The sequence below is a fragment of the Sturnus vulgaris genome, chromosome 13 (genome assembly GCF_052056855.1).
Source record: "Sturnus vulgaris isolate bStuVul1 chromosome 13, bStuVul1.hap1, whole genome shotgun sequence".
Lineage (NCBI taxonomy): Eukaryota > Metazoa > Chordata > Aves > Passeriformes > Sturnidae > Sturnus > Sturnus vulgaris.
Genome location: NC_142255.1, coordinates 11,808,627 through 11,832,568, shown reverse-complemented (window position 1 = coordinate 11,832,568; position 23,942 = coordinate 11,808,627). Strand labels below are relative to the sequence as shown.

At 42.5% G+C, this 23,942-nt stretch overlaps 1 long non-coding RNA gene across 3 annotated transcripts in view; it reads right to left on the bottom strand.

Annotated features, from left to right (window-relative positions):
* Positions 1 to 23,059, bottom strand: part of LOC148222245 (uncharacterized) — a 233,191-nt gene extending 210,132 nt beyond the window's left edge. For all 3 annotated transcript variants that reach the window (XR_015806529.1, XR_015806530.1, XR_015806531.1), the window contains exons 1-5: positions 22,923 to 23,059; positions 20,247 to 22,160; positions 19,823 to 19,907; positions 11,608 to 11,737; positions 9,716 to 9,842 (exon numbers count right to left, since the gene is read on the bottom strand). This is a non-coding gene — a long non-coding RNA (uncharacterized LOC148222245). The remainder of the gene's footprint in view (positions 1 to 9,715; positions 9,843 to 11,607; positions 11,738 to 19,822; positions 19,908 to 20,246; positions 22,161 to 22,922) is intronic.
* Between the last annotated feature and the right edge of the window lie 883 nt (positions 23,060 to 23,942).

The window sequence follows — 23,942 nt, the reverse complement described above, 5'->3', positions numbered from 1 at the left end:
ATTGAGACTTGCCAGAGTATTTGCCCAGCTCTGCCCATAAAGATTTAAACTTGTTTGCTATTTCTCCCTCACCTTGAGTCTGTAGTTTATGGCAAGCAGGGATGGTAGGAAAGGTGGGGGCAGCCCAGTATCTCTGTGGTCCTCAGAGTGCTTTAAGGCAACATCATAAAAGGGATCAGGGACAGAGCTCTTAGCCATGACCCCTCTCTGCAAACAAAGCAAGAATTACTGAGCAATAGTCTCATTCACAGTATTTTCCCCTTGAAAGTACCTCTGCAAGAGCCACCACACTTGGGCAGCAGCAGGCACTGTGTCCTCCAAGCAGGGGAGCAGGGCTCACACGGCTCCATGGCTGACCTGGCACTCCCCCAGTGCCCCACGGGGCTGCAGACCTGCCACAGAGCTCCATGAATTATGGTGATTGAGCAATTTTCAGTATTTCTCTGGCTGACAGCAGCAGTGGTGCTCTGTCTGCCAGCTCTTGGCTAGACAAAGCAGATTTAGTGTCCCCCATCTGGTAGTTGAACTCTGTGTGCAATCTGCACACAGCCACAGCCAGCACTCAGGCTGGGACCTCGTGGGGCCCTGGCAGTGCTGGTACCACGTAGGTGAATTCAAGGAGTGCTGTGGCAAACCCATCTCTGGGAAGCAACTCTGCACCTGTGAGGAGCAGCAGTGGTGACAGAAATACAACCCTAAAATGTGGCCAGCATTTGCAAAGCCAGCATTGCAAAAAAGGAGTTTTAATAGCTATGCAGATTAGAAAAAACCACAGATCTGGCAGTGCTTCTGGGACTTGTTTACACTTAATAGTAAATGCTGGTTACTAGCAATATCTTGTTTAAAATACAAGGCTATTTAAGAGGCAGCTATTGATAGTTTACTGTGTTAAGATAAAGGCATTATTGCCAGAATTTTGCATTTAAATAAGCCATCATGCCCCGTAAAAATCACAGCTATTGCCTCTAGGCTGCTGCTTTGAATCCAGCTCAAATCAGTAATGACCAAAACCAGTCACTCTGAGGATGCTCAGTGACATGAACACCCTGAGCTCACAGGTACAGCCTCGCTGGGGCTTGAACATCTTGCCACAGGGCTGATGTCCATCTCCATGGCTGTCCTCAAACGAGTTGTGTCATTCCACCACCTCAGCTCCCAGGACACACACCTGTTAGCCTGATGTCACCCTCACCCCATATACTTGAGTCTGAAGTTACCTGAAACCAGTTTCTTCCAACAAGTTCCACTTTTCCCCCTCCCTCCACGCCAGAGTCAGTTTGTTCTATTCATCCTCCTCTTCTGTGCTTTGTGCATGACATGCCCCAGCTGGGCACTGCTGGAGATCCCCACCAGCACCCACAGCTCTCACCTGCCCGTGCCCTGCCAGTGGGGTCTCTCCAGCACCCATCCTCACTCATTCCTTACAGTTAGGAATGTTCCTGACATGGAAGTAAATTAACATAAATTTGGACTTCAACCCTTTCTCCAACAAAACTGTTAAAAATACTGAAGTACCTCAGAAAGCTGCCTCCCTGCTTCCACATTTCACCCCAGTGTTTTACACTAGGAGTACACTTTGTTTTCCACCTGTGCAATAAATTGTGAATCCCTATAACATTGGCCAAGCAAAACCTCTATAGCAGGGCTCTTTCCTGATCCTCCAAAGGCAGCCTGAACCCCCACAAATGTTTCTGCCCCTGCATTGCAACTCTGGACTCCTCAGGCTCAGTGCATGGCGCAGCTTTCCCTGTTTGTGTTCTCAGGGCAGCAGGATGTGCAGTCTCCCTGCACAAGGGAGCTCCCCACCAGCTGCTTATCCTTTATCATTGCTCCATTCAGGCCTTCTCAGAGAGCACATGTAACCTGCAGGTCCTCATGAAGAACACCAGATCTCATTTCATCCCTATTTCAGATTTTCCATTTAATTTCGATTAATTAATGATTTTTCTTAAACTCGTCACATATTCTACTTGGATACGCTATCAGATCAACACAGTTAGAGAGCAATGTGCTGTCCTCCCTGATCAGAGCAGGAGGAGCACAGCCAAGGCCAGGCAGCACTGGAAGACAGGGCTGAGGGCTGGCACACAGCAGCAGCAGCCTCTGGAATCCTCCAAGCTGACTGTGCAGTGAAATCCCCTTGCATCTTCAGGAGTTCCTTCAGAGTCACTGACTGCCCGAAGTTTAAACACATCCACAGAAGCAAACCATGGGCAGCCTGGGCCTCCCAGTGACTGGATTGTCACCATCCAGGAGCTCAGTTACATGTCCAAACATTTGCTGTCATCTGCTGAACTCTTCCCAGGCTAAGTTTAAAGCAGTGAGTGATTCTTACGACATTTGCACACATGTGCACATGCATTGAAAAGCACACTAGTTAATTTTCTGTCCTTCTAGCTGAGAGCAGCTCTTCCTTTACTTACAAGGAGGAGTATGTCAGAGGCCAAGGTGTGCATGAGCTGGAAAGGGCTCTCTGCTGCCAGGCTGTGCCCTGGCTGTGCCAGCACACTGGGACCACGCTGTCATTAGTGCAGCCAGAGCTCCAGGCACTGCAAATCCATCATGCCATTTCATCCTCTCTGAGGGACCTGCAGCTCAGCCTGCACTGGAGCAAACCCACCAGACAGGCAGGCAGAGAAGGAGGCAGCACTAGATCTTCCAGCTTGTCTTATCCCTAATTAGCTGGAGGATGATGATGACTGCCCTGTCTCTGCTGGTGCTCTTCAGGATTTAAATAGATGCTGCCTGCCATGCCTGCATAGTTTTAGGCCAGCAGTAATTGCAGGTATGAAAAATATCCCAAGGAAAATCTGTGAGAGATTCATAATAGTAGCAAAAAATTAAAACTAAAATGGCAAGTGTTCCAGTATTCTACAGTAGGCACTTGTTCCTTAATGTGAAACAATCAAACATCTAAAATATGCAGGGACACACACACAATTTGTATGTATAAACATACATTATTTAGATCAGCTGAATTCTCAAGAGCTGCAAATAGCCCATGAATTATTCTGCAATTTATCCTTCCCCCATCTGAGAATATGCTTCCACCAAAAGATTTTTCTTTTTCAATTAAAATTCATTATGTTAGCATCCCAACCAGGCAGCCAAAAGAACACAGAGGGACCGCCAGGTATGACCCACGGGCTTTGTGTGTCAGTCTGCTCCCAGACATCATTTTCTCCATCAGTCCCTCAAGGCACAAGCAGAAAGCAGGCTCTGAGCCAGCTGAGCATTTCTGTTCACACACACCTCCCAGGCAGCACCTTTTCAGCAGGCACCTCAAACCCAGCTGCAGATTGGGACCAGCAGGAGCCTCCTGTGCACACCCCCTTGGCAGGATCCAAAATCAAGGAGTAACTGGGAGTGACTGCTCCTCACTGCTGTGAGACTTGGGGACAGCAAACGACATTCACTTCTCTACATTTGCATGTTAAGCCACCACTCAGAACTGATTTTAAATGTAAAGTTCATGCTGCACATAAACAACCAACTTTCCTTAGCTCTGTCAGTCACACAGCAATGGTTTCCTTCCATAGCATCACTGCCCAGGACTGGATCCTGCACAACACCAAAGCTGTAGCTTGGGAAGCCACAAATATCTCTATTTATTCTGGAGGTTGTGGGTTTTCTGTTCATTTCACTTTTGCTCTTAACCTAGAGCTTCTGGAGTCTTCTCTTAATAATTATTTTTTTAAAAATAATTACTTTTTTCTCTTATCTGTGATGTATAAAAAACTTCTGAAGGTACTAAAAAAATTATAGAGGAGGGAAAATATTTTTATATTAAAAAGTCAATAATTTGTCTATCCTAAAAAAAACCAAACCCAAACCTATGAAAACTCACGCAATTATATCTGCAAAAGAAGATGAAAGAAGAAATGTCAAGCCAGGCTGGTCCAGGTCCAATATCCTGCTTTTTGCACTAACACCTGTAGAATCCAAATGCTTATAGAAAATTCTTCTAAAAATTAAATGCCTCTGACTCGCTGAGCCATATTTCATTTTCCTGTCCTTGAAATCCCCAAGGAGTTGTCTAGGGAAAAAAAGGGGGAGGGAAAGAGCAACAGCAGACTTAGTGTTATTTTTAAATATAACAAAAAAAACTCCAAGTCGAAATCTGGAAATATTCAAAGCTTCCCAGACCTTTGTACAACATTTTAAAACCCAAAGGGAAAAACAAAACAAAAAGGAGTGGTAAAGCTAATTTTGAAGTTTCCTTAACAAGTCACCTTTGAGATGAAGTCACAGATTTCCTCCACATAACATGGTCTGAAAACACATTTTTATGATATTGGTGGTTTCTTTTCAAACCAGCAGTGCCAGAAATTAAATTAGGGCTGTCTTTCTCCAAGATAATGTTGAAGCACTCAGTCCAAAATCTTGCTTTCTTGTAAAAACTTATGAACAAAAAAACCTCCTATCCCAAATACAAAGGGTCCTACTTTTTGGAAGAAAATACAGCTATTGCTCTCAGTCCTGCAGAGACCCTTCCTATCAGCACACATCAAGTGGTAGCACAGTCCCCTACATGGCATTTTTGGCTATTACTTCTTGTAAGCACCCCGATGTATTTTGTGTAGCAAGAGCCTCATGAAGATATATAAAGAAAGGAATTTGAAGGCTTCACCCAGAAATATTGTTTTTAACTTCATATTTAAAGCCTCAGTTGAGGATTTGGTTAGAATTTCAGGTTCATTTAAAGAAAGAAATTTATTAATTCAACAACAGGAGCAACACAGTTACACTGAAAGCAGTTTCCAAGTCTTGCTGAATGGTTTGAACTATTACAATCTTATTGCTTTTGCACTCTTACAAACTTACTGCTTATGTTTGCCCACAAACTGACAAGGCCTTACTTCCACACAGGAACAAAATCCAAACTGTTCACCACACAGCTCAACTCCTGCCCTTGTACCACTCACAAAGCCAAAGACACCTTTTGGGTATCCCAGTGCACCTGCCCACCCACGAGCTCATTTTCCAGCCTTGCCTCAGATCATTGCTTGGCTGCACCTCCTATGCATCATGACAGGCATTTCTAAATCAAATCAGCTACTGTGAAAATTTTGTGTAGGGTCTTTGGGATAGTTTGGGGTTTTTTTAGCTCTGACAGTCCAAGTCAGTGAGTGTCCAACTTGCATCATCAGGCTATTGGGTGAGAATTTGAATGAGAAAATAGAAAACAATACCTTGCATTGCCCAAAACCATGATCTCCCATAATTTGTAGGAGAAACCAACCAGCCAGACTGTGAAGGGGGTCTGCATGCAAACCCTAAATTTTCCAGTTCTTCCCTGCATAATTTTTCTTTCCACATTCCTTTGCTGCTTTCTGAGCAAAGCAGCCTGACAGCTAAAGGCACAGTTCAGACTCCCAACAAGGACTAGGACCCAAACTGTGAATAGAAAACCCATCAATTATAAATTATTTATCTATTTATATCTTTACTCTTTATGAGATTAGACATGGAATCATCTTCAAAAGAGAGGTAGTGCAGAATCCTCCCCTCCCAAAAATAAAGAAAGCACTTCAGCTCACAGCCTGAACATTTCCTTTTTATTGTGTTCTGCTGCTCCCTGAGATGGCCAGCAATGCCCAGCTGATCACATCTGATCTGTATAAAACACCATCTTTACCTGACACTGTTTTGTCTGAGGGGAGCTCTCTAAATTAACTCCACAGGCTCAGAGCTTTGACAGTTCTTTTTTGATCTTCTCTGCGGCTTCTGAACGCTTCAGGGATGCTTAAACCCCACCAGAACAGCCCCAAATGAATGGCAACTCTTCTGATAACACTGTCACTATTGCCATGGGCACTGAGCTCCCCTTACACAACAGCCACAGGTAAATCAGGGCACCACACTGTCAAAATTAGGAGCATTGCAAGTCTTTTTTTTTTCCCCACTTCTTTCCTATCCATCTCTGGAAGGCGTTGTGAGCCTGTGTGCCACTAAGCCAAGTCTCTGCAGCCTTTAGCTTAAGCAGAAGTACAGAACTGCAGGGCAAGCACCACGAAGGTGTGAGACAGAGCTCAGGCTGCCAAAACCACCCAGCACACACAGCCCTGCTTGGGGCAGGAGAGCTCAGGCTGCCAAAACCAGCCAGCACACACAGCCCAGCCCTGTTTGGGCAGGAGAGGTGGCAGCACGAAGCCCACGGTGACAGAGCCCTTCCCGTGCCAGGTGGCTTAGCTGCTCACAGCACTGATATAGAAAGCATGAATAAAAAAAAAACTTTGCCACTGTTGTGTCCACATATTTTCTTTCTCTCTACCCTGAAAAACCTTTTAAATTTTCACGAGAACGTCTCATCCATAGAAATTAGCATATGGCCATATTTCAGACATTCAAAATAAAAATAGTTGTTTCATCCAGATAATCCTGGCCACATCACAAAATATTTCTCAGTGAATTAGACCCATCGCCTGTAGGAAAGGCATGAAATAGATTTTCCTGTTCTTACTTGGTTCAGGATTGTGTTTTGTCTCATTTCAGACCCCCTTGAGGATTCATTAGGTTGCAGGTGGGAAGCACACAGTGCTTAAAAGCAAAGCATTTTCCTGCTAAGGCTAATAGCCAGCATTTCCAAACTTGGGCTAGCCAGATCACAGTGGGCGATTACAGAAAATCCATGACATGCTAGAGCAGGAGCTGAAGAAGTTCAGTTTAGCTGAATTTCACACCATGTCAGAGTCCTATTTGCAGCTTAGAAAATGAATTTAATAAAGCTTTTCTGCTGTAACATGGAGTGTCAGCTAGCAGATTCTCTGACACCTGCTGCTCTTTGAGTCTGATACCATATTGCAGCATAATGTGGTCTAAAATTAGACTTCACACAACACACCAGGTTTCAATCTTTCAGAAAATAATTCTGTTCAGCACCTTTCATTCCCTAACAGGGCTTTGGGACACATGTCCTTTCTTTCCTGCCCCCTCCTGGATTAGCACTTGGAATTTTTTTAGCAAAGGTTTGAACCATTCGTAAAAAAGAAAAATAAAAACAAACCAAAACTGAAATTGTTTCATTTTCACTTGATTGCAAACTATACCATGAAGAAATATACTTGCCAACTTATACAGTTGCTTCCTACCTGCACCCCCACAGACCCGAGATAGCATAAAGCTGGAAGGCTTTCAACTTTGGGTGCAGAGAATTATTGTCTGAGAAGGAAAAATATTCCAAGCTTAAATGACAGACGGGTGTTTGAATATCTATTTCAAGACTGAGAAGCAGCTACAGGAAGAAGCCAATGACAGCTCCACAGGATAATGCAATTTTTCTGTATAAATTTCACTCATTACCAAAGAAAAGAATTAACCTGAACTATTTCTTTCTCTAATCAAGATACATTTTTATATCTTCTTGTATAATTGTATTTAAATGCAATTAAGTGGTAGTTCATTCCTTTTATAGAGAACTGACTGCAATTAATGCTACCGTTTATTCTAAATACTAATTAAATTTTTTTAAGTGTGCCTAGTCTTTAAATGCTAAGTTTGGAGCTAAGGCTCCAAAACCCAGAGCTCAGCTAAAATCACATAGGAAGCTTCTTTGACAAGACAAATGCCTGTCTTGTCTTTCCCAGCTACCTGAAAATCTTTAAGACAATGTGGAGCTTATGTACACAGCATGAATAACATTTCACTGCCAAGAAATCTAGCACTGATTGATGTGGTCCAACACAGACATCGGCATTTTCCAAAGAATTCATAAGAGGCAAAAATAAAAAAAAAATATATCATTAACCTAAGCATAAGGTGTAGACCTTAAAATGTATGGAATTTACTGTGGCAGAAAAGATACAGCCTTTCACTACCAAGAAATGGCTCTGAGATATCCACTAGAATTAGTAACCTTGTTCTCATCCTGGGAATTGCAATCGATCTACTTTTTGTATCAAAATCAAATTGCTTCCCAAGCTAGAATGCAACATCCTGTGTCAGCTTGCAAATGAGCTGGAGTGAGAAAGTAAACAGATCACAAACACTAAACTTTACAAATATAAATAGCATGCAGATTGAAGCAAATGACATGTCCAGTGGAAAAAAAAAAATCTAACTTCCCCCATTTCAGCCGAATGTCCAGAATATTGTTTTGTACAGGACACCACCCATAAGAGTAAAAATGAAACTGATTGACTGCCTTGGCCAATTCATAAAACCTTCCTTCACCAAATGTGTTTAAGCAAGTGAATCTCCCTCCCTTGCAGCAGCAGGAGGAGGGAGGGGAGACAAGGGGAGCGCTGCAGTCAGAGCCTGCAGAGCATCTCTGAATCCACCTGGAACAGCACAGGGAGCTGTGGCCTTCCCCTGTCCCACAGCAGTGTCACTGCCTGACAAACAAAGCCAAACCAAAGGTTTCAAATCAAAATGCACTCTTCAATTTATCTTCTCCTCACCCCTCTCACTAAATGTATTTTTGTCAGATATTGCTGTTTCCATTCAAAACATGGGTGAAGACTGACATTTCCTTCAGCACCCATATGTGCTGTAATTCCTGCAAATTACTAACCCCTTCCTGCAAAATGACATGGGGCTGAGCAGAAGCTGAAGAGAAAGGAGAACATAAAGCATCTATACATCTCATTTTGTTTAAACTAGCTTCACATCTTCTTCAAAATGCAACTTACATATTGAAACAAAGCAATACTCATCTTAATGGGTACATTACAATAGCAGCTCCTCCCATCAATCTCCATTTGTACCCATCCATATGGAGAAAAAACCTGATAATCTCAACACAGAAGTTCTTCTAAGCATTCCTGGGGTATTCTCGGGCTATTCAGTCTATCAAATTTATATCTATGAACAGACTCATACTCTTTTAGAGATAACATTCATTAGGCTCATCAAAACTATTCAGTCTCATTTCTATGTTGGAAGTACAGATGCTTATTTACAGCTCAATTAAACTTAAAAAAAAAAAAAAATCCAACAACTTCAAATAGCTATGACCTGCCTGTCTCAGTGGTATTCTGCAAGTACTGAAAGTGCTGGTGTCAAAGCCTATCAGAAATACCAATAATCCAGTATCTGTGTGTTTGGTAGCCCGGGCTGTAGCCAAGCCAGAGTCAATCCTCCTTCCTGCTTTGCATGGCCTCTTGTTGCCCCTGCTGTATCTCTCTATAAACCAAAAGTATGACTAACCAGGCATGTAGGTGGCTTGTGAGAGTTCATTAATAAAAACTTACATTTGCAAAATAATGAACATTTCAGTACCTTGTAAATCTTCAGATTCATATAAATGAGGCCATTTTAAAGTTTGAAACTCCACACATAAAAGTTCTAAGATAAGATAGCTAAAGAAAAGCATATGAAGCATCTTATCACTTGGGACAGGTTTGGGGCCTGGAGAGGAGAACCTGCACTAATTCCTGAGGTTTGGGCAGTAGCTCGTTAGTGTTGGTTTACAGCCATCCAAAGCTGATGAGAGACTTACTCATAAATTATTTATCTTTTATTTTAATGTTATTTCATGAAAACCAGCTATTACATTCTGCTTGATTATGGTGCTAGTTTGCATTTTAATCTGTTTTAATAATTTGGAACACTATGATTAAGAAAGAAGGAAATTAAGAGGGTAGACCAGGACAGGCACAATCCTGTCACACATACCCTTAACTGATCCCAGGCTGTAATCATGCTCATGTACCAAGTATCCCCAGAGCAATAAGAAAGATCTCACTGTCCTGAGGCACCAAATATTTCCACTCACCTCTGTCTCTCTCTCACAGCTCAGGCTGTGCTGGGTGATTCCCTGGGATGCACAGGGGTGTGAAGGAGTAGCTGGGTGATGGAGGACACAGCCAACTGCAGCCAACGCAAATCCCTGCACAGCATTCCTGCAGAAACGCACAGGAGACACGGAATACGTGGGGGTGGTGAGGAGAGGAAATTGTGAAAGCTATTCACAGGCATTGCCAGTGCAGAATATTTTTATATTCCTCTCAACTTTGAAACAAGTAATATATTACTTCGTGTATGTTCAATATTCCCAGACCCAGGAGGACCTGAAAGCCAGCCCTGGAAGAGCAAAACCTGCCTGGAGCTTAAGGCAGCAGTAGTGAAATCTTGCCCAAAAACTGCACCAGAATGTCTTCAAAGCAAACCCACAGCAGTGGCCTCCAGGACAGGCTTCATCCACACAAACTCCTTCAGCTGTGTCAAAGAGGGAACCAGAGGCACTGCTCCAGAGAGACTTGTGGGGTTAAATTAATTAAAGTGGAGCTGCTTTCCCGTATTTGATAGATCTTTACAAATCATGATGTGCACATGGCCACAGAGAGCTCTTTCCAACATAAAAAAAAAGAATTCACCTACCTGAAAGAAATCATATTCAAACCCCAACCCCAGTTTAGCCCTGTATGACCCATTCCCTGCCTAAATATTCTGGCTGGATTCACAAGCTATGGGCAAACTCCAGTAAACTCCCATGCAGACAGTTTGGATGAACACTGCTCTGCTACCTGAGCAGTAGATGAGAAGGGCTGCTGGTAATTCCAGGTGATAAAATCACACAGTTTGGAGAAGCTGGGCACAGAAAGCAGCTTTAACTGTAGACTTTGTGCTGTACACACAGACAGTAAATGGACCATTAGGGGCTTACAACATCATAAGAAAGCTTTCTAGTTTTCAGTTTTGATGGACATATAGTTCTGTGTCTGTTGTTCATCCAGGACTAACTTAAATGAAATCTTGTTTCAGAAACTGGATGAAATTATGTTTATTGAAAGAAGCAGAGATTGTGTCACAAAGGCTCTGTACCAGTACAACAGTGCAGGCTAAAGCTGTAATTGGTTTTCTAAAAAAATACTTTAACTGTTACCAGTGCTACAGCATGCAACCAGTTCCCATGGCATAAGGATGACTTAAGCCAATAATAACTTTCTTCTCTGCTTGGGAATATACCAGGTCACAGTCAGGACCATGGTAGAGTGAGAAAGCATTGGCATTACAAAACACCTCAGAGCAGAACTGAGCATTTCAGACTCTGCATTCCAAGCCAGAATGAGCTACTGGTTCAACAGAGGCAGCTGAAGGACTGCAGTAAAACTGAGCAAAGCCTTGGTGGTTTGCAATGACAATTCCCATCAGAAGTCTTTGTGGGCTGCCCAGCCTGGGGGATGCTCTAGGAATGCAGCCTGTACAACCTGAACAACCCACACACTGCTTTTCCAAGGAAAGCTCCTGCCTGACTGTGGCATATGTAGTCTAAGACTTGCCTATTCCATCAAATATGAACAGGAACAATGGGAGTTCAAGGCTTCCATCCACCCAGAGGTATGATGTATGACAGACAATAGATCTGTGATATACCAAACAGCTTCTTACTGGAGCCACAGCAAGTTTTCCCTCACTCACTGTTGCTAGGTAGTTAATCAAGATGTAGTCTAAAATAAGTTAAATTATTTGTTAGTTCATAGTTATTGGCTAAAATGTGTTTTCAGTAACCTGGCTATTTGCCTGGTCCATGATTTTTATTTTTTTTTTCTGAGATTCAGTCTATCAGGCTGTAATGAAGCCAAGATTCAGGAGAGATGTCCTCCCGTTTTAGCAGAGGAGGAGGAACGCATTTCCCTGCTCCCCCTTGCCGTAACTCCCAATTACCTCGACTTGCAGAAGGTTGATCCAGATGGTGAACACAAGACTGCAGGCAAGCATGCCTCGAATGAATTCTCAGTGTGGAAGGGTGGAATAAGCCATATGTTTTCACAAATTAGGGGTGACTCTCCAACGCCTGAGTGATGAAGCAGATCCAAGAGTAAGTTATGCATGATCCTCCCCGATGAGTGAAGAGAAATGTTTTATTCAGTGCCTCATGCTGTGAGCTATATTTATACCAAATGTATCTTTGTACATTTTAAAATATTATCTATTAGGGGATACTGCAACTGCAACACAGTTGCAGCACCACTTAAAACCCAACAGCCACAGGAGGGCTATAAGTGGCCTCGACACCATCCAGCTGTGAAGTTACTTGTCCTGGTGACTCAGGCTAAAGACCTTAAAATCCAGCCAGTAAACTGCCTTGAATAAAGCCTTTTCCCTCTGTGCACGAGCTATGAAATCATCTGACCAGACGAATACACAACCAGCACCTTGCTTGCTTTGTTATGGTAACTAGCCAATAGCACAATGCTTGAGACTTTTTTTTTTAAATCCCCATCTTCTGGATTCCTTGGATTATGTTGCCTTTTTTCTTTTGCTTAAAATCTCTTTAAGAGAGAAAATTATACATCAAACTAAAATTAACATTCTTCTAATCTCAGAATCTTTGCAGGGACTTTACAAGCCTCCAGCAGCCAGGAAGGCTCAGGCAGAGCAGTAGAAGGGAGCCAGCCCTTTGCTCGTCCCTGGGAGCAGCTTCCCGAGGGAGCACAGCTGCACAGGGGGAACCCACCCACTCCTTGGGACTGCCCTGCTGCCTCCAGAGCCCACTTACAGCAGAGGGGAGATGCAGCCCAACAGAGCTTTTGCAGCAAGACTGTATTGCAGATGGAAAGAGAGATAGAGTAAAAACAAAAGCAAAGATCATTCTGACTGAAGATCCACAGCTTCTCTTAAACATAATAACTACAATCACATTTGTTGACCAAGTAACAGAGTTAAAGCCCATAGGCAAGGTCATCAGCTAGAATGAATCGGCCCAGCACCATTAACTTTACCTTTCCATGCTTGATCTCACCCATTGTGCTCCCAAAATGTCCATGGTCTTTTTTCTACTTTTATTGTACAAAAACACCAACCTTTTTTTAAAGTACATTTGCTGCACAGCTTACATTTCAGTTATTTTACACCTCAGTCTAATTCATTCCTCAGCCTAATCTGTGTCTAAACACATGCAGCAATGTGGTCTACTGGCATGCCACTTCTGAAATTCATGAACCTAAGAGGCCATAGGAATATTTTGGAAGCCATCTCCTGACCTTTTAATCAGTTGTTACCTTCTGTAACAGAATTTCTCAAAGCTCAGCTGCTCTGAATTCTTGCCTGTCTCATGTAATGAGCAGATGTGGCAAAGTAAGGATTTGAAACATGATGAAAGTTATGCTGACAGGTCTTTCTCTGCCAGATTTTTATGTTTTTACAGCCTAACACTGAACTGAAGCACTTTTTTTTTTAATTCAGCTTCTGACAAGAACATATAAAAAGCATATCAAAGGCAACAATAAATTCACTAAAATAGTTCCCTCAATTCAAACAGATCTGCACTTTACAGGACCGTGCAGATCGTGCTCTGTTTGAATTTACTCATAGATATCGACCCCAGCATCTCACGGTGCCCTGCACGTCCCTTCTCCCACCTAAAAATAACCCCATGTGTTGCCTGGTGAGGGAAATCAAGATGATGATGTGGAGCAATGTTTAACTGACAGAAGAAGGCAAAACCCAAGCCCAGCACAGAAGACAATGATAAAAGGAAAGCAGTGCTGTGCCTCCCCTGGGCACGAGGCAATTACGGCGGAGCGCTGCGCCGTGGTTATTATTGCAGGCTGGAGTGGTAGCGCTCTCCATGATTATCACAAATGTCTCCACTGGGAGGAGGGAAGTGGGAGGATTTACCAAGCAGCAAATCCTCTATTTCCCTCCTCCTGTTGCCAGTGATTCCTGCTGAGCTGAGCCCTGGCAGCAGGGAGGTGCAGCCTCAGGCAGCTGCAGCAGATTTACACCCCTGTCCCAGCAGAGCCAGACCGGGGCAGGGTGGCTGTGGTGACCATGTCAGCATCAACATCCTCACCAGCTTAGTGTTAAAGGAATAAAGTAGATTTTTATTAAAAAAGCCTTCAAAAGATACACCTTGGGCAGTACAAGAGCCTGTCCAAGGTTACACCCAAGGTGGACAATGGGTCACGAGTTTTCACACTTTTATAAGTTTTGGTCTATTTGCACATTGAGGTTAATTGTCCAATTACAGCTTTAGGTCATGAAGCTCTGGTCCCATCCTCCCAGTTTGCTCCCCTCAATTCACTGTTGTTTGCACTTCCTTGGGCCCGAAGCTGTGATGAGGACCTTGGTTCTCAGGCTGCAAAAGGATTGTTTTGTCTAATTAAACTGTGAAGAGAACTTGCTAACATTCTTTCAGAGTTATATGCTAATGCAGTACAGAATCTGAAAAATATGAGAGCTAAAACTTAAGGTGTCATCTTGGTATCCTTTCCAATACTTTTAAGCATGATGTTTTTAAATATAACCTTGTGTCCCTTTTGCTTTTAACTCAGGACAATTTGAAAAACATTTATGAAATTAAAATTGCAAGCTTTTTCTTCCAAAAAAATTAAAGTTTAAATGCTTTATTTCAATATCAACATCTCTAAATGTTGTTACACACCTAAAACTTTGCTCAAAATATTTTGATGATGATAAGACAGAACTGGTAAGAGTGAAATATAACATGGTGATAGCACCTCTATGGAAAGGAAAGAAAGACAGAAAGACAAGAAAGAAAGACAAGAAAGACAAGAAAGACAGAAAGACAGAAAGACAGAAAGAACATATAAAAATCAGGGTTTCCATCTAGTTGCAAAACCAGCCAATTCTGCTGACACCTGACAGATCCCTCCAAAACAGGCTGATCACTTCAGGGCTGCTCCCTACCTGAAGTGGGCTGATCACTGTGTGTAGCTGCTGAGGGTACACTTGGGCAGCTCTTCACAGACTGATGAAAGCTTGCTCAGCCAGTGAGCCAAACCCAAAGTAATCCAAAATGCAATAAAGCTTGGCAGGATGCTGAGCCCAAGTCAAGATATTTGGCAGGTTTGAGAGCAGGGCTGTCCCCACACCACAACTGCTGCCCCATGAGGAGCATGACTGATAACTCCTTGAGAACCTGCCTTGCAAAATACTCCAGAAACATTCTTCTAAATATGTTGTAGACATTTAGAGACTAACAATAAGGCCCACAAAGCTTAAAACACGTCACTATCCCTAGGACTACTTCCTCTAGAAGTGAAACGTATTATTAGTGGGATAGAGGGGGAAATGGTCTGCATTGTCTCAGCAATACCTGGTTCATTAAGGGAAAAATCTGCCTACTGCTTGAATATTTCCCTGGCTAACCCAACATATGGTTCATTATTATTGTGCATTACGATAGCCCCCAAGGAGCCCAGCTCTATCAGGGCCTCAGCCTGCTAAGCACTTGTACAAACACAGGAAAGGAGCCCCTCCTCTGAAGAGCTTGCTGTCTAAACACAGCAGACAGACAAAGGGCTGTGACGCTGCACGAAGGTTTGCAAAACTCATCTGACATTCAGAGGGTTCTTTCCTCCAGTTGGTTTTGCTTTTTGATGAAAAGAGGATTTTCGTTTTCAAGAGACAAAGGAAAATGAAGGGAGGGACATAAAAAAGGCTGAAACAGGGAGGTTAATGACAAGAAACTGATATGAATAAATACATACAGTTTTTTCATTTCCAAAAGGAAGGAGAGCATCTTTCCACCACATGTGCAGCAGATAAAACAAAGAGTGATGGGCTCATATTGCAGAAAAACCATTAGATATTCTAGAAATAAGTTTTATGGGCATAAGGCTGGGGAAACTCAGGGACAGGCTGCTGGGAAAGCTGGAGTGACACCAACATTGGATACCTCCTGTTCTCTGCTGCCACTGCACGAGATAATTTTTCCTTTCTCCAGGAAGAAGTGGGATGCCTTCTCCCTGATTCATATTCTAGATGATCCAAAAAACCCTGCCAACTCCCCTTCTTGAAGGGGACAGACCAAGTGACTCAGACAAAAACGTGAAGCAGTATCCACTTATCCACCACTCCCCACAATCACGAACAAAGCAAATTTAAGTAAGGTCCTAAAGGGTGTGGAGGATGATGCACTGCTTGCATTTTGGACTTGCAAAGGGTAATGCCATGTTTCTGCACTGCTATTGACCTTCCCATGGGAGAGTCACATCCTTCAGATGTGCTTATCTGAAATGCCTTTATCTTCCTGCAATGGTCTATTTTGATGTGTTCTCCCCTCCTTTCAAAACCTGTTGAGTAAAACACCATTATCCTGAATGGGGAAAAGGGTCATGTGAAGCCTCTTCTGGTCTTTAGTGGGAGTCTTCCCACAGTCAAGACCAGCCTCCTGCAGAAATAGCAGAAGTTAAGAGCCCTCTGTATCTGCCTTCAGCATCACAGATGCTATTATTCACAGAGCAGCACTTGGAAGGAGTGAAGTGCTCCAGAAACCCTTATCTTATGACCTGCCTCCAGCAGAGAAACCAGCTTATTAATGTTTTCCTAAAATATTATTATATTAAAGCATAATAATATTGTTTCATTGTTTCTATTGCAAGACCTTTGGTCTCACTCTCAGAAATTTCTTGTTGGATCAACCACACACCTAAAAAAAGGCAGTCTACGTTTTACTGGATATAGGTTAATTTCAGAATTGCAGAGCTGTAGGGGTTCAGTTGCTTCTGCAGACTGAAGGCTGTGGTGACAAAGACCATCCTCTCTAACAAACCCAGCTCTCCCCTCCCCATCACCTTCCCACCCCCATCAGGGCAATTAGCCTCAGCATTTAAGGAGAAATGAAAAAAAACCCAAAACAAAACAAACATACCAAATCAACAGACTAAAGCTTGTAACCTGAAATCCTTATTCTGTACATTTTTCCTTCACTGGTTCATCTGCCTGTAGGGAATTCAGTCAGTTACATTGCTAGCTTAAAAACCCTGAAGCTGTCTTTGAAATGAATGGCTCCATTCATTTAAGTGGGAGTGTGTTCTGGTTTTATTACCTGATCCCATATTTCTACCACAGAATCACAAGGCAAGCAAGTAAAACAACCTGTTCTGAACTGTGGCTGCCTGGTTATGTCCTCCTATTACATTAATTTCTGTTATTTTTCCAGGATTAGTTCAGTGCACTAGACAAGGATAATATTCCCCACCTCTCCATGAAAACACAGTTTTTAAATACCTTCTGAATGATTTAGTGCCACTCAGCCCATCAAATTTCTGTCTCACCAATTAAAAAGAAGACCAAGAGAATTAATTTATAAACCAAGAGAAAAAAAAAGTCTTTTAAAATAACCATTAGCAAAGTGCACTCAATGCAACATTAGCCTTTCCTTCATCTTCAATGGGCTTTACATCAGATCCAAACTGCAGGCATTTCTTTCAAATAAAATAGAGCTGTTAAACAGCAACCCAGAAAAACCCCAACAGCACTCACACAGCTGAGTGCTGCTTTCCCCAGACATTTCATCATCCTTCTGCAAGGTTTTCAGGAGTGCATGTTCAGGAATGCTCCTTCCCAAAACTGCTCCACAAGGCATTACCTCTCAGCTATGTCAGTGACTACACCCAGCCTGAGCCCTGCTGCTCAAGCATCACCTGAACCCCCAGCTCGGGGCACCCCAGGCCAGGGCTCACCTGTGCCAGGGCAGGGCTGGGGATGGGCACCCGAGTACTCAGCACCCCTGGGTGCACTGCCAGTCCCTCCAGCACATGGAAATAATCACACTCACAGTGTGGCCTGATAGGCAAATAGATCTTGATCATTACCCAGCTCTGTCACAGATAAATACGCCTTTTGGACTAAATCATCATCTAACTGCCTCTTTTTAAAGGGAGCTGGGCAATTATTTTTAAACCCTGCTATGAGGAATAATAGTCGACTTTACAGGGCTGGCTGGGAATAGGCCATAATACTTGGGGAAAGTCCAGGCTGAAATGCTCTGTAGTTCAATGACATGTTACATAGGGAGAAAAATGCATTTGGAAGGAAATACCATTAAAAGAGGTAAGAAATAAAATGGTGTACTGTGAAATGCTTACAAGAGAGGGAAAAATATTATCTGACTATTCAATTTTCAAAAGATTTCAGAGCTTGTCTGCCTCGACTGTGATGAGTAAACTACAGAAAATATGCCCTGGTTATGGACTGAGCCAAAGGTGACCTTACAGGACCTTTTTTGTTCTGAGAGACAAACTAAGGAAGGTAAAACAGGTGCCATTGTTAGGAAAGGGATATTCAGCCCTAGGATGATTATGATTCTTCAAGCTGTAGAAATGGAGTCAGAAAAATCTGCAGCAGCTTTAACATCTATTAATAATACAGAAGCATGTTCTGGCATTAAAATAATGAGGAATGCTAATTCCAGATCCCTTTTGATCCCATCTCTCTCGGTTTTTTTTAATGACATATCTATTCTTTACAGTTTAATGTTTCTGATTATTCAGGAGATAATTATTCATAATTTGTTTCCAGTAAAACCTGTTTAATAGCCTATTTTCATTTAGCACCACCAAGCAACACCAAATTTCTAATTACTTACATCAATGGTCACCTCTCAAAGATCACTGAGACCTCCCAGAAAAAAAATCTAATTGCAAATGTCCTTCCTGGGCTTGAAAGTCAAAACCTGCCTATTCCACACATGTGGTTTCTACAGAACTCATTTGGTGACCATAAGCCATAGAATGCTGGCATTTCCCAAGCACTCTGATTAGGTACCCATTTCCTGACTATCCTTAAAGGAGAATTTTGCAGCTGAAAAATTAAAATTCTTTTAAAAATCCTTAGTAACTGATGCTTTTTCAAAAGGAGATAAAATATTTTGCCTGCAAGTAGAAAGGTCACATAAATAGATAACGCAGCACTAAGAGCTCTTTCAAACAATTTGAAAAGTCTTAATCAGCAATTCATGTATCAAGAGACCCATGAAACAAAACAGAGCTGTGATGTATATCCAGTAGCTCCTGTAAAGCACAGGCTTGAGATCCCACTACAGCCAGCACCCTATAAATGAGTAGAAAAAAGAAGCTTCAGCCTCAGAAAGCTCATTTCAGATTAACAAAGATGTAGCAGAAATGATTTTATATTGTAAGTCCTTCCAAGCTGCCTGTCTTTACAACACAGAGGAAGACAGATCCGTGTGTGGGGTTTATAGGCACTGCCAAAAAATAGGGAAAAATTATTTTTCTTTTCTTAAAAAATTAAAGTAAGTACGTATCAAATGAAGAAGACACAGCTAAAAAAGAAAAATGCACCAGTAAATCTGGTTTAATTCGTTTGGAGAAGCAGACTAGGTGATATGGCTACTAACCACTTGCCAAATGCAATTAAAAAAATACCAAACAAACAAACAAAAAAAGAATTGTTACTGCGAGTTCCTTTCCAGGGTTGCATTTCCGAAGAGGAAAGTGGAAGATGAGAGCCCAGGGAGGGAGCCACACTCCGGGGGTGGCTGTCCCTCCTGTGCTGCCTCCCCAGAGCAGAGCTCAGAGCTCAGCTCCTCTCCTCGGGCACTCATCGGTGTCAATCCTTGTCTCCCTGACCGTGAGCTCATGTAATCGATGCCAGTGGAAGGGCAGTGTCCCTGTGTGGAGTATGGCATGTCCCATCTGGTGACCCAGGCTAGCAGAAACATTTACACTGGGGTGAACATCAGCTCACAGCACAAGGTAAAGCACGACAAGAGACTTCTCTGCTGCAAGGAGCTCACGGCACAAAGGCTCTCAGCACAACAGAAAAGGATGACAGTGCTGTAACCACAGTGCTTTGGAGGCTGGAGGGGAGCCCTGTGCAGGCAGCAAGGTGGGAAGCTCAGTACAGCATCATGCAAACTATTCTTAACCATTTATCTGTGTGGGCAAAGGGGCTGAAGGAATTCAGAGAATCAATTTTTTTTTTTTAAATGCAGCCTGAACAGAAGAAAGAGATCACTGAAGATCTGGTGAGAGAAAACATTGCTGATCAGATGCAGCCATGAAGGAAATTGAAGGGCAAAGATAAAGAACAGGATACATTGATCATCCCCTACCCACCATGTATGCACCACCATCCCTGGGGCAGACATGGACAACCTCATACTCACCAAAAACACATGGAGAATACCCAGCTGTGATAAAGATACCTCCAGTTCCAGGTAGATCCTCTGCTGTTTCCTTGTAGTTGCTTGCCTAGAAAGATAAAAAACATCTCCTCTTTGGCTCAGCAAAGGTCTGCTAATTTCCACCTGGAAATAAGGTGTGTTCCTATCCACCTGGGTAAGGGAGATGGAACTGGTTTCCAAGGCCTCTCAGGTTTACTGGAAGACACCCTGGGATGAGGCATGCAATATTTATTAGAGGGACATATCTAGGCACATCTCTAGACACATCTCCTTTCCCAAGCTATGTGCAGTGCAAGACTGAAGCCTCTAAATGAAGACAAGTCATTGCAATTCTTTGTTAGCAGGTACTGTAAGTAAAAGTGTGTTTCCAGTTTAGTGAAGCAAGTGCATAATGCTTTTAACTTACCCTCTAAAGTGCTGTCTCCTGTCAAAATCTCTTCCCCAAGCCATGATAGCTCACATCAGAAGCACTGCAGATGCAGACTCACTGCCTCATGGCAAAGGGCTGACATTTCTGGTGAGGACCCACAGCCCTCTGCTGCTACAACAGCAACATCCTGCCAGAAAAATCACTACAGCTTCTCTTTGAGGAAAAAAATTCCTAGAGATAAGAATAAAGAGCAGCTAAAAAGCGTATCCTCAGAGGTATACTGCAGCCTGGATAAAGGCAGAAAGAACATGGCAAATCGCTTTTAAACCCAGCTGAACCATACAGCCCTGCAAGGAAGGAAGAAGAAAATGAAAGGAGGTGAAGGTGGGGGAGGAAAGAAAAAAGGAAAAATAACGCCACCCCACACCTCTACCCCTCACCCAGCAAGCACTCAGGCTTCTAGTGGTCCCTGTACAGGCTCATCCCACAACTGAATCACATCAAGCCATGGGGCTTCTAGAGATCACCTTCAGCTGCCACAAAGCCTCTTGATATTCAACTCCATAGAAATGTAATGCAGAGTCAAACCTGAGCACTCTGATATCAAACAAATGCTGAAAAATAGCATAAATAGCTTTTTTTATTCAGTATCACCCTGCTAAAGTTGCCTGCAAGCTTCCAAGTCATTTTTAACCAGGCAGTTGAGGCTGTTAGAGCAGATGCTTCCTTCTAAGAAGCTATTTGACTGGCTGCTGGCTAGAGAAGCCAGAACACAACGTGACCAACACCCCTTTCCTTCAGCTCTGCTCTCACAGCTCAGGTGACAACAGGAGAAATACCTGCCTTAGTCACAGTGTGTGGATTCATGCACAGCTGGTAACAGCTTAGCAAGGTGCAACACCTGCACACCCAACTGGCCCTGGTGTTATCAAAGCCAGCTCTGAGCCTGATGGCAGCAGCTTCACAAAAGGCAAGTTTTCAGCCGGCTTCTTGAGGGGGTTTTACAGCTGCAGCAAAAATATCTCACAAAAATCTCTATAAAGCTCATGAATATGTGTCTGAGGCACAGGTCCACCCCTTGGTTACACTGCAATAACACATCAGGAGCTGGTCTCTGCTATTCACCTCCACAGAAAATTAATGAAGGTCTCTCAATCCATCACAACTCATTAGCCACCCAGGACACTGACATCTATTATTTTATTTTTACCAAAATTGGCAGGGACAGTGTCTCTTTGTTCCAGTGTTTGATGTGCTTCTATCTTTCCTCCCCTTTCCATGTGCCAAGATGGATTTTGATTGAGCCTGGGTGGTGCAGGGAACCAGCATGCTCTGAGTCCAGGCACACCAACACTGCTGAGGACAGTTTGGGTATTTTGCCACTGAAATAAAAGCACTGTACTTTATAAATTGATTCTTATTGGGGCTCAAACATCAGCCCTGAAGAAGGGCTTGTGTGCCTACAGCTTTGACCATAGGCTTTCCTGTAGGAGCCAGTGCAAGAGACAATAATCAACTTTTGTGCAAAATGTGTCTTTCTGAAATATTATTCATTTAACCTCTGGTAACCACCAGTACAGGGTGCTCAAAAGGGAGATTTTCAGGGTCAAATTCTCATGTGCCTGGTAACAATCATTATCACCTGCACTACTATTCATCTCATTGGTTTCTGGCTCTAGCATATCACAACCTGAAGAACTATTTTGGGAGGTAGCATTTTTGTGGCTAACACCTTTCAAGTGTTGTTGTAGGTCTACTCCAGAACTGAGTGCTATTTAGTGTGAGCAACAATATCAGATTTGGTTCAGATGCTGATATTTGTGATATGCAGCACCATTCCCAGAGATATTAGAGGATATTCTCTGAAAAATAACATGAGAAATGGATCCTCCATTTTCTTCCTCTTCTGGTTTTCAATCCACTGCAAAGTATTGGTGTGTCAGAAGGCACCTGTGGAAACAGGATAATCAGATCATTTGTCCTTTGCCTGATAAAGATATAAGGGTTTGAGAGGTAAAAAAAGCTTACAGAACTACAGAGAGCTCTTGAATTAAAAAATAATAATGATTTTGTGCATTTGGCAATAGGACTTTCTTCTGCTGCTTTTTTTTTTTTTCTTTCTGGTGTTCTTCATATGCAGGACACTTCAAAAACCACTGCATACCCACATGCACAAGGGACAACTGACCTGCACATACCTCAGCCCCTCTGTTTTCAAAACCTGTCACACTTAGCTCTTTTCCTGCCATCCTTCCCACACATGGAGAGCACTCCACTGAGCTTTTACACCTGAGCCTAGAAGAGCCAGAATCTGAAAACCCAAGATAAATTTCTCTGGGCATTACTGCTGACTACAGATATCCATAGCATTCTTCACTCGTATTACTATGGAATATACATTATTGTGTTATCTAGATGCTTTGCATAATTTCAGTGAGGATGAGGTGGTCCCAGAAGGCTTCAGTGAGCTGGGGACAGGTACACAGCAGAGAGCAGGATGGCATTGGCTAGCTGTGATGTGGAATAATGTGGGCTTGCAGGAACATCCTGAGCAGCCTTCCAGGCTCAGGCATTGCCTCCCCCTGTGCAACTGCTGGCAAATTCTCCTGACACATTAGCATATCAAAGCATCTACCGACAATAAAATTAACAAAACACAAGAATGAAGGAGACATGCTGAAAATGAATTGAAAAGCCAGAAAATAAGCACACCTGCCAGCATTTCCACCCGGGTGCACTTCCAGCTGAACAGAATCTGCCCTGCAGAAGCAAAACTGGGCCTGATTCTGCCTCATGGAGCTTTTGCAATTCCACAGGTGACAGAGCAAGTCTGGAAATGGACATCCACCTGCACAAAGATTTATTGCTGTTGCAATTTTTAAGGCTGTGTTCCACTCCCAGCCTGTGCAGGTATTGGTCATCCTTCTGCACAGCTTGGGAGGCAGGCTGGGAGCAGTTTATACATATTAACCAATTTAATTCTGCAAGTGTGCACAATATCTTGGCTAAATAATAATCTAATCTAATTACTACTTACAGTGGGATTATCCAAACAGTGATGGGTATCAAAATTATAAGAATGTTGAAATGATATTTATAAAATTTATTCAGATTTGTTATATCTTGATTTACTGAAATCTCACAGTTTTCTGTCAAGCCCAGTTCTATGTGATAAACTTTATCTCTGCAATATCAAAGCAAGAACTAGTGCTCTATTACATTTTACATCTTTCTATCATTTTACATCTTTCTAACCCTATAGGCAAATAAATATGCTATTAATGAAGGCATTTTTAAGTTTGAAACAGAATTGTACCCTGTACATTTGTTTTCTCTTCATTTAATCCAAATGAAATCCCTGAAAGGCCTATTCACACCACACAAAGGTTAACAAAAGGATGGGAAAAAAATCTGCTGTATCAAAATAATTATATAAAACATTAGTCTCAGAAGAAAAGGCTGGGATCACAAAACCCATTCAGCTTTCAGATGTAATCTTTTTAATATAAGGCTAGATTAAACAATGTGAAGTGAAAGGGGTTAAGTATAAATCCATATAGATGCCCGAAGTATTTACAGTGTGCATTAAATAAATCATTTCATGTGAAAGGACAGTTATTGTTACTGGAAAGGTTTCCTAATTCACTTTCAGATAAAAATAAAGAGGGCTGCATCAGGAAGCTTTGTACACTTTTTCCCTCCTGACAGCTTTCAAGTGGCAGCATATTATTT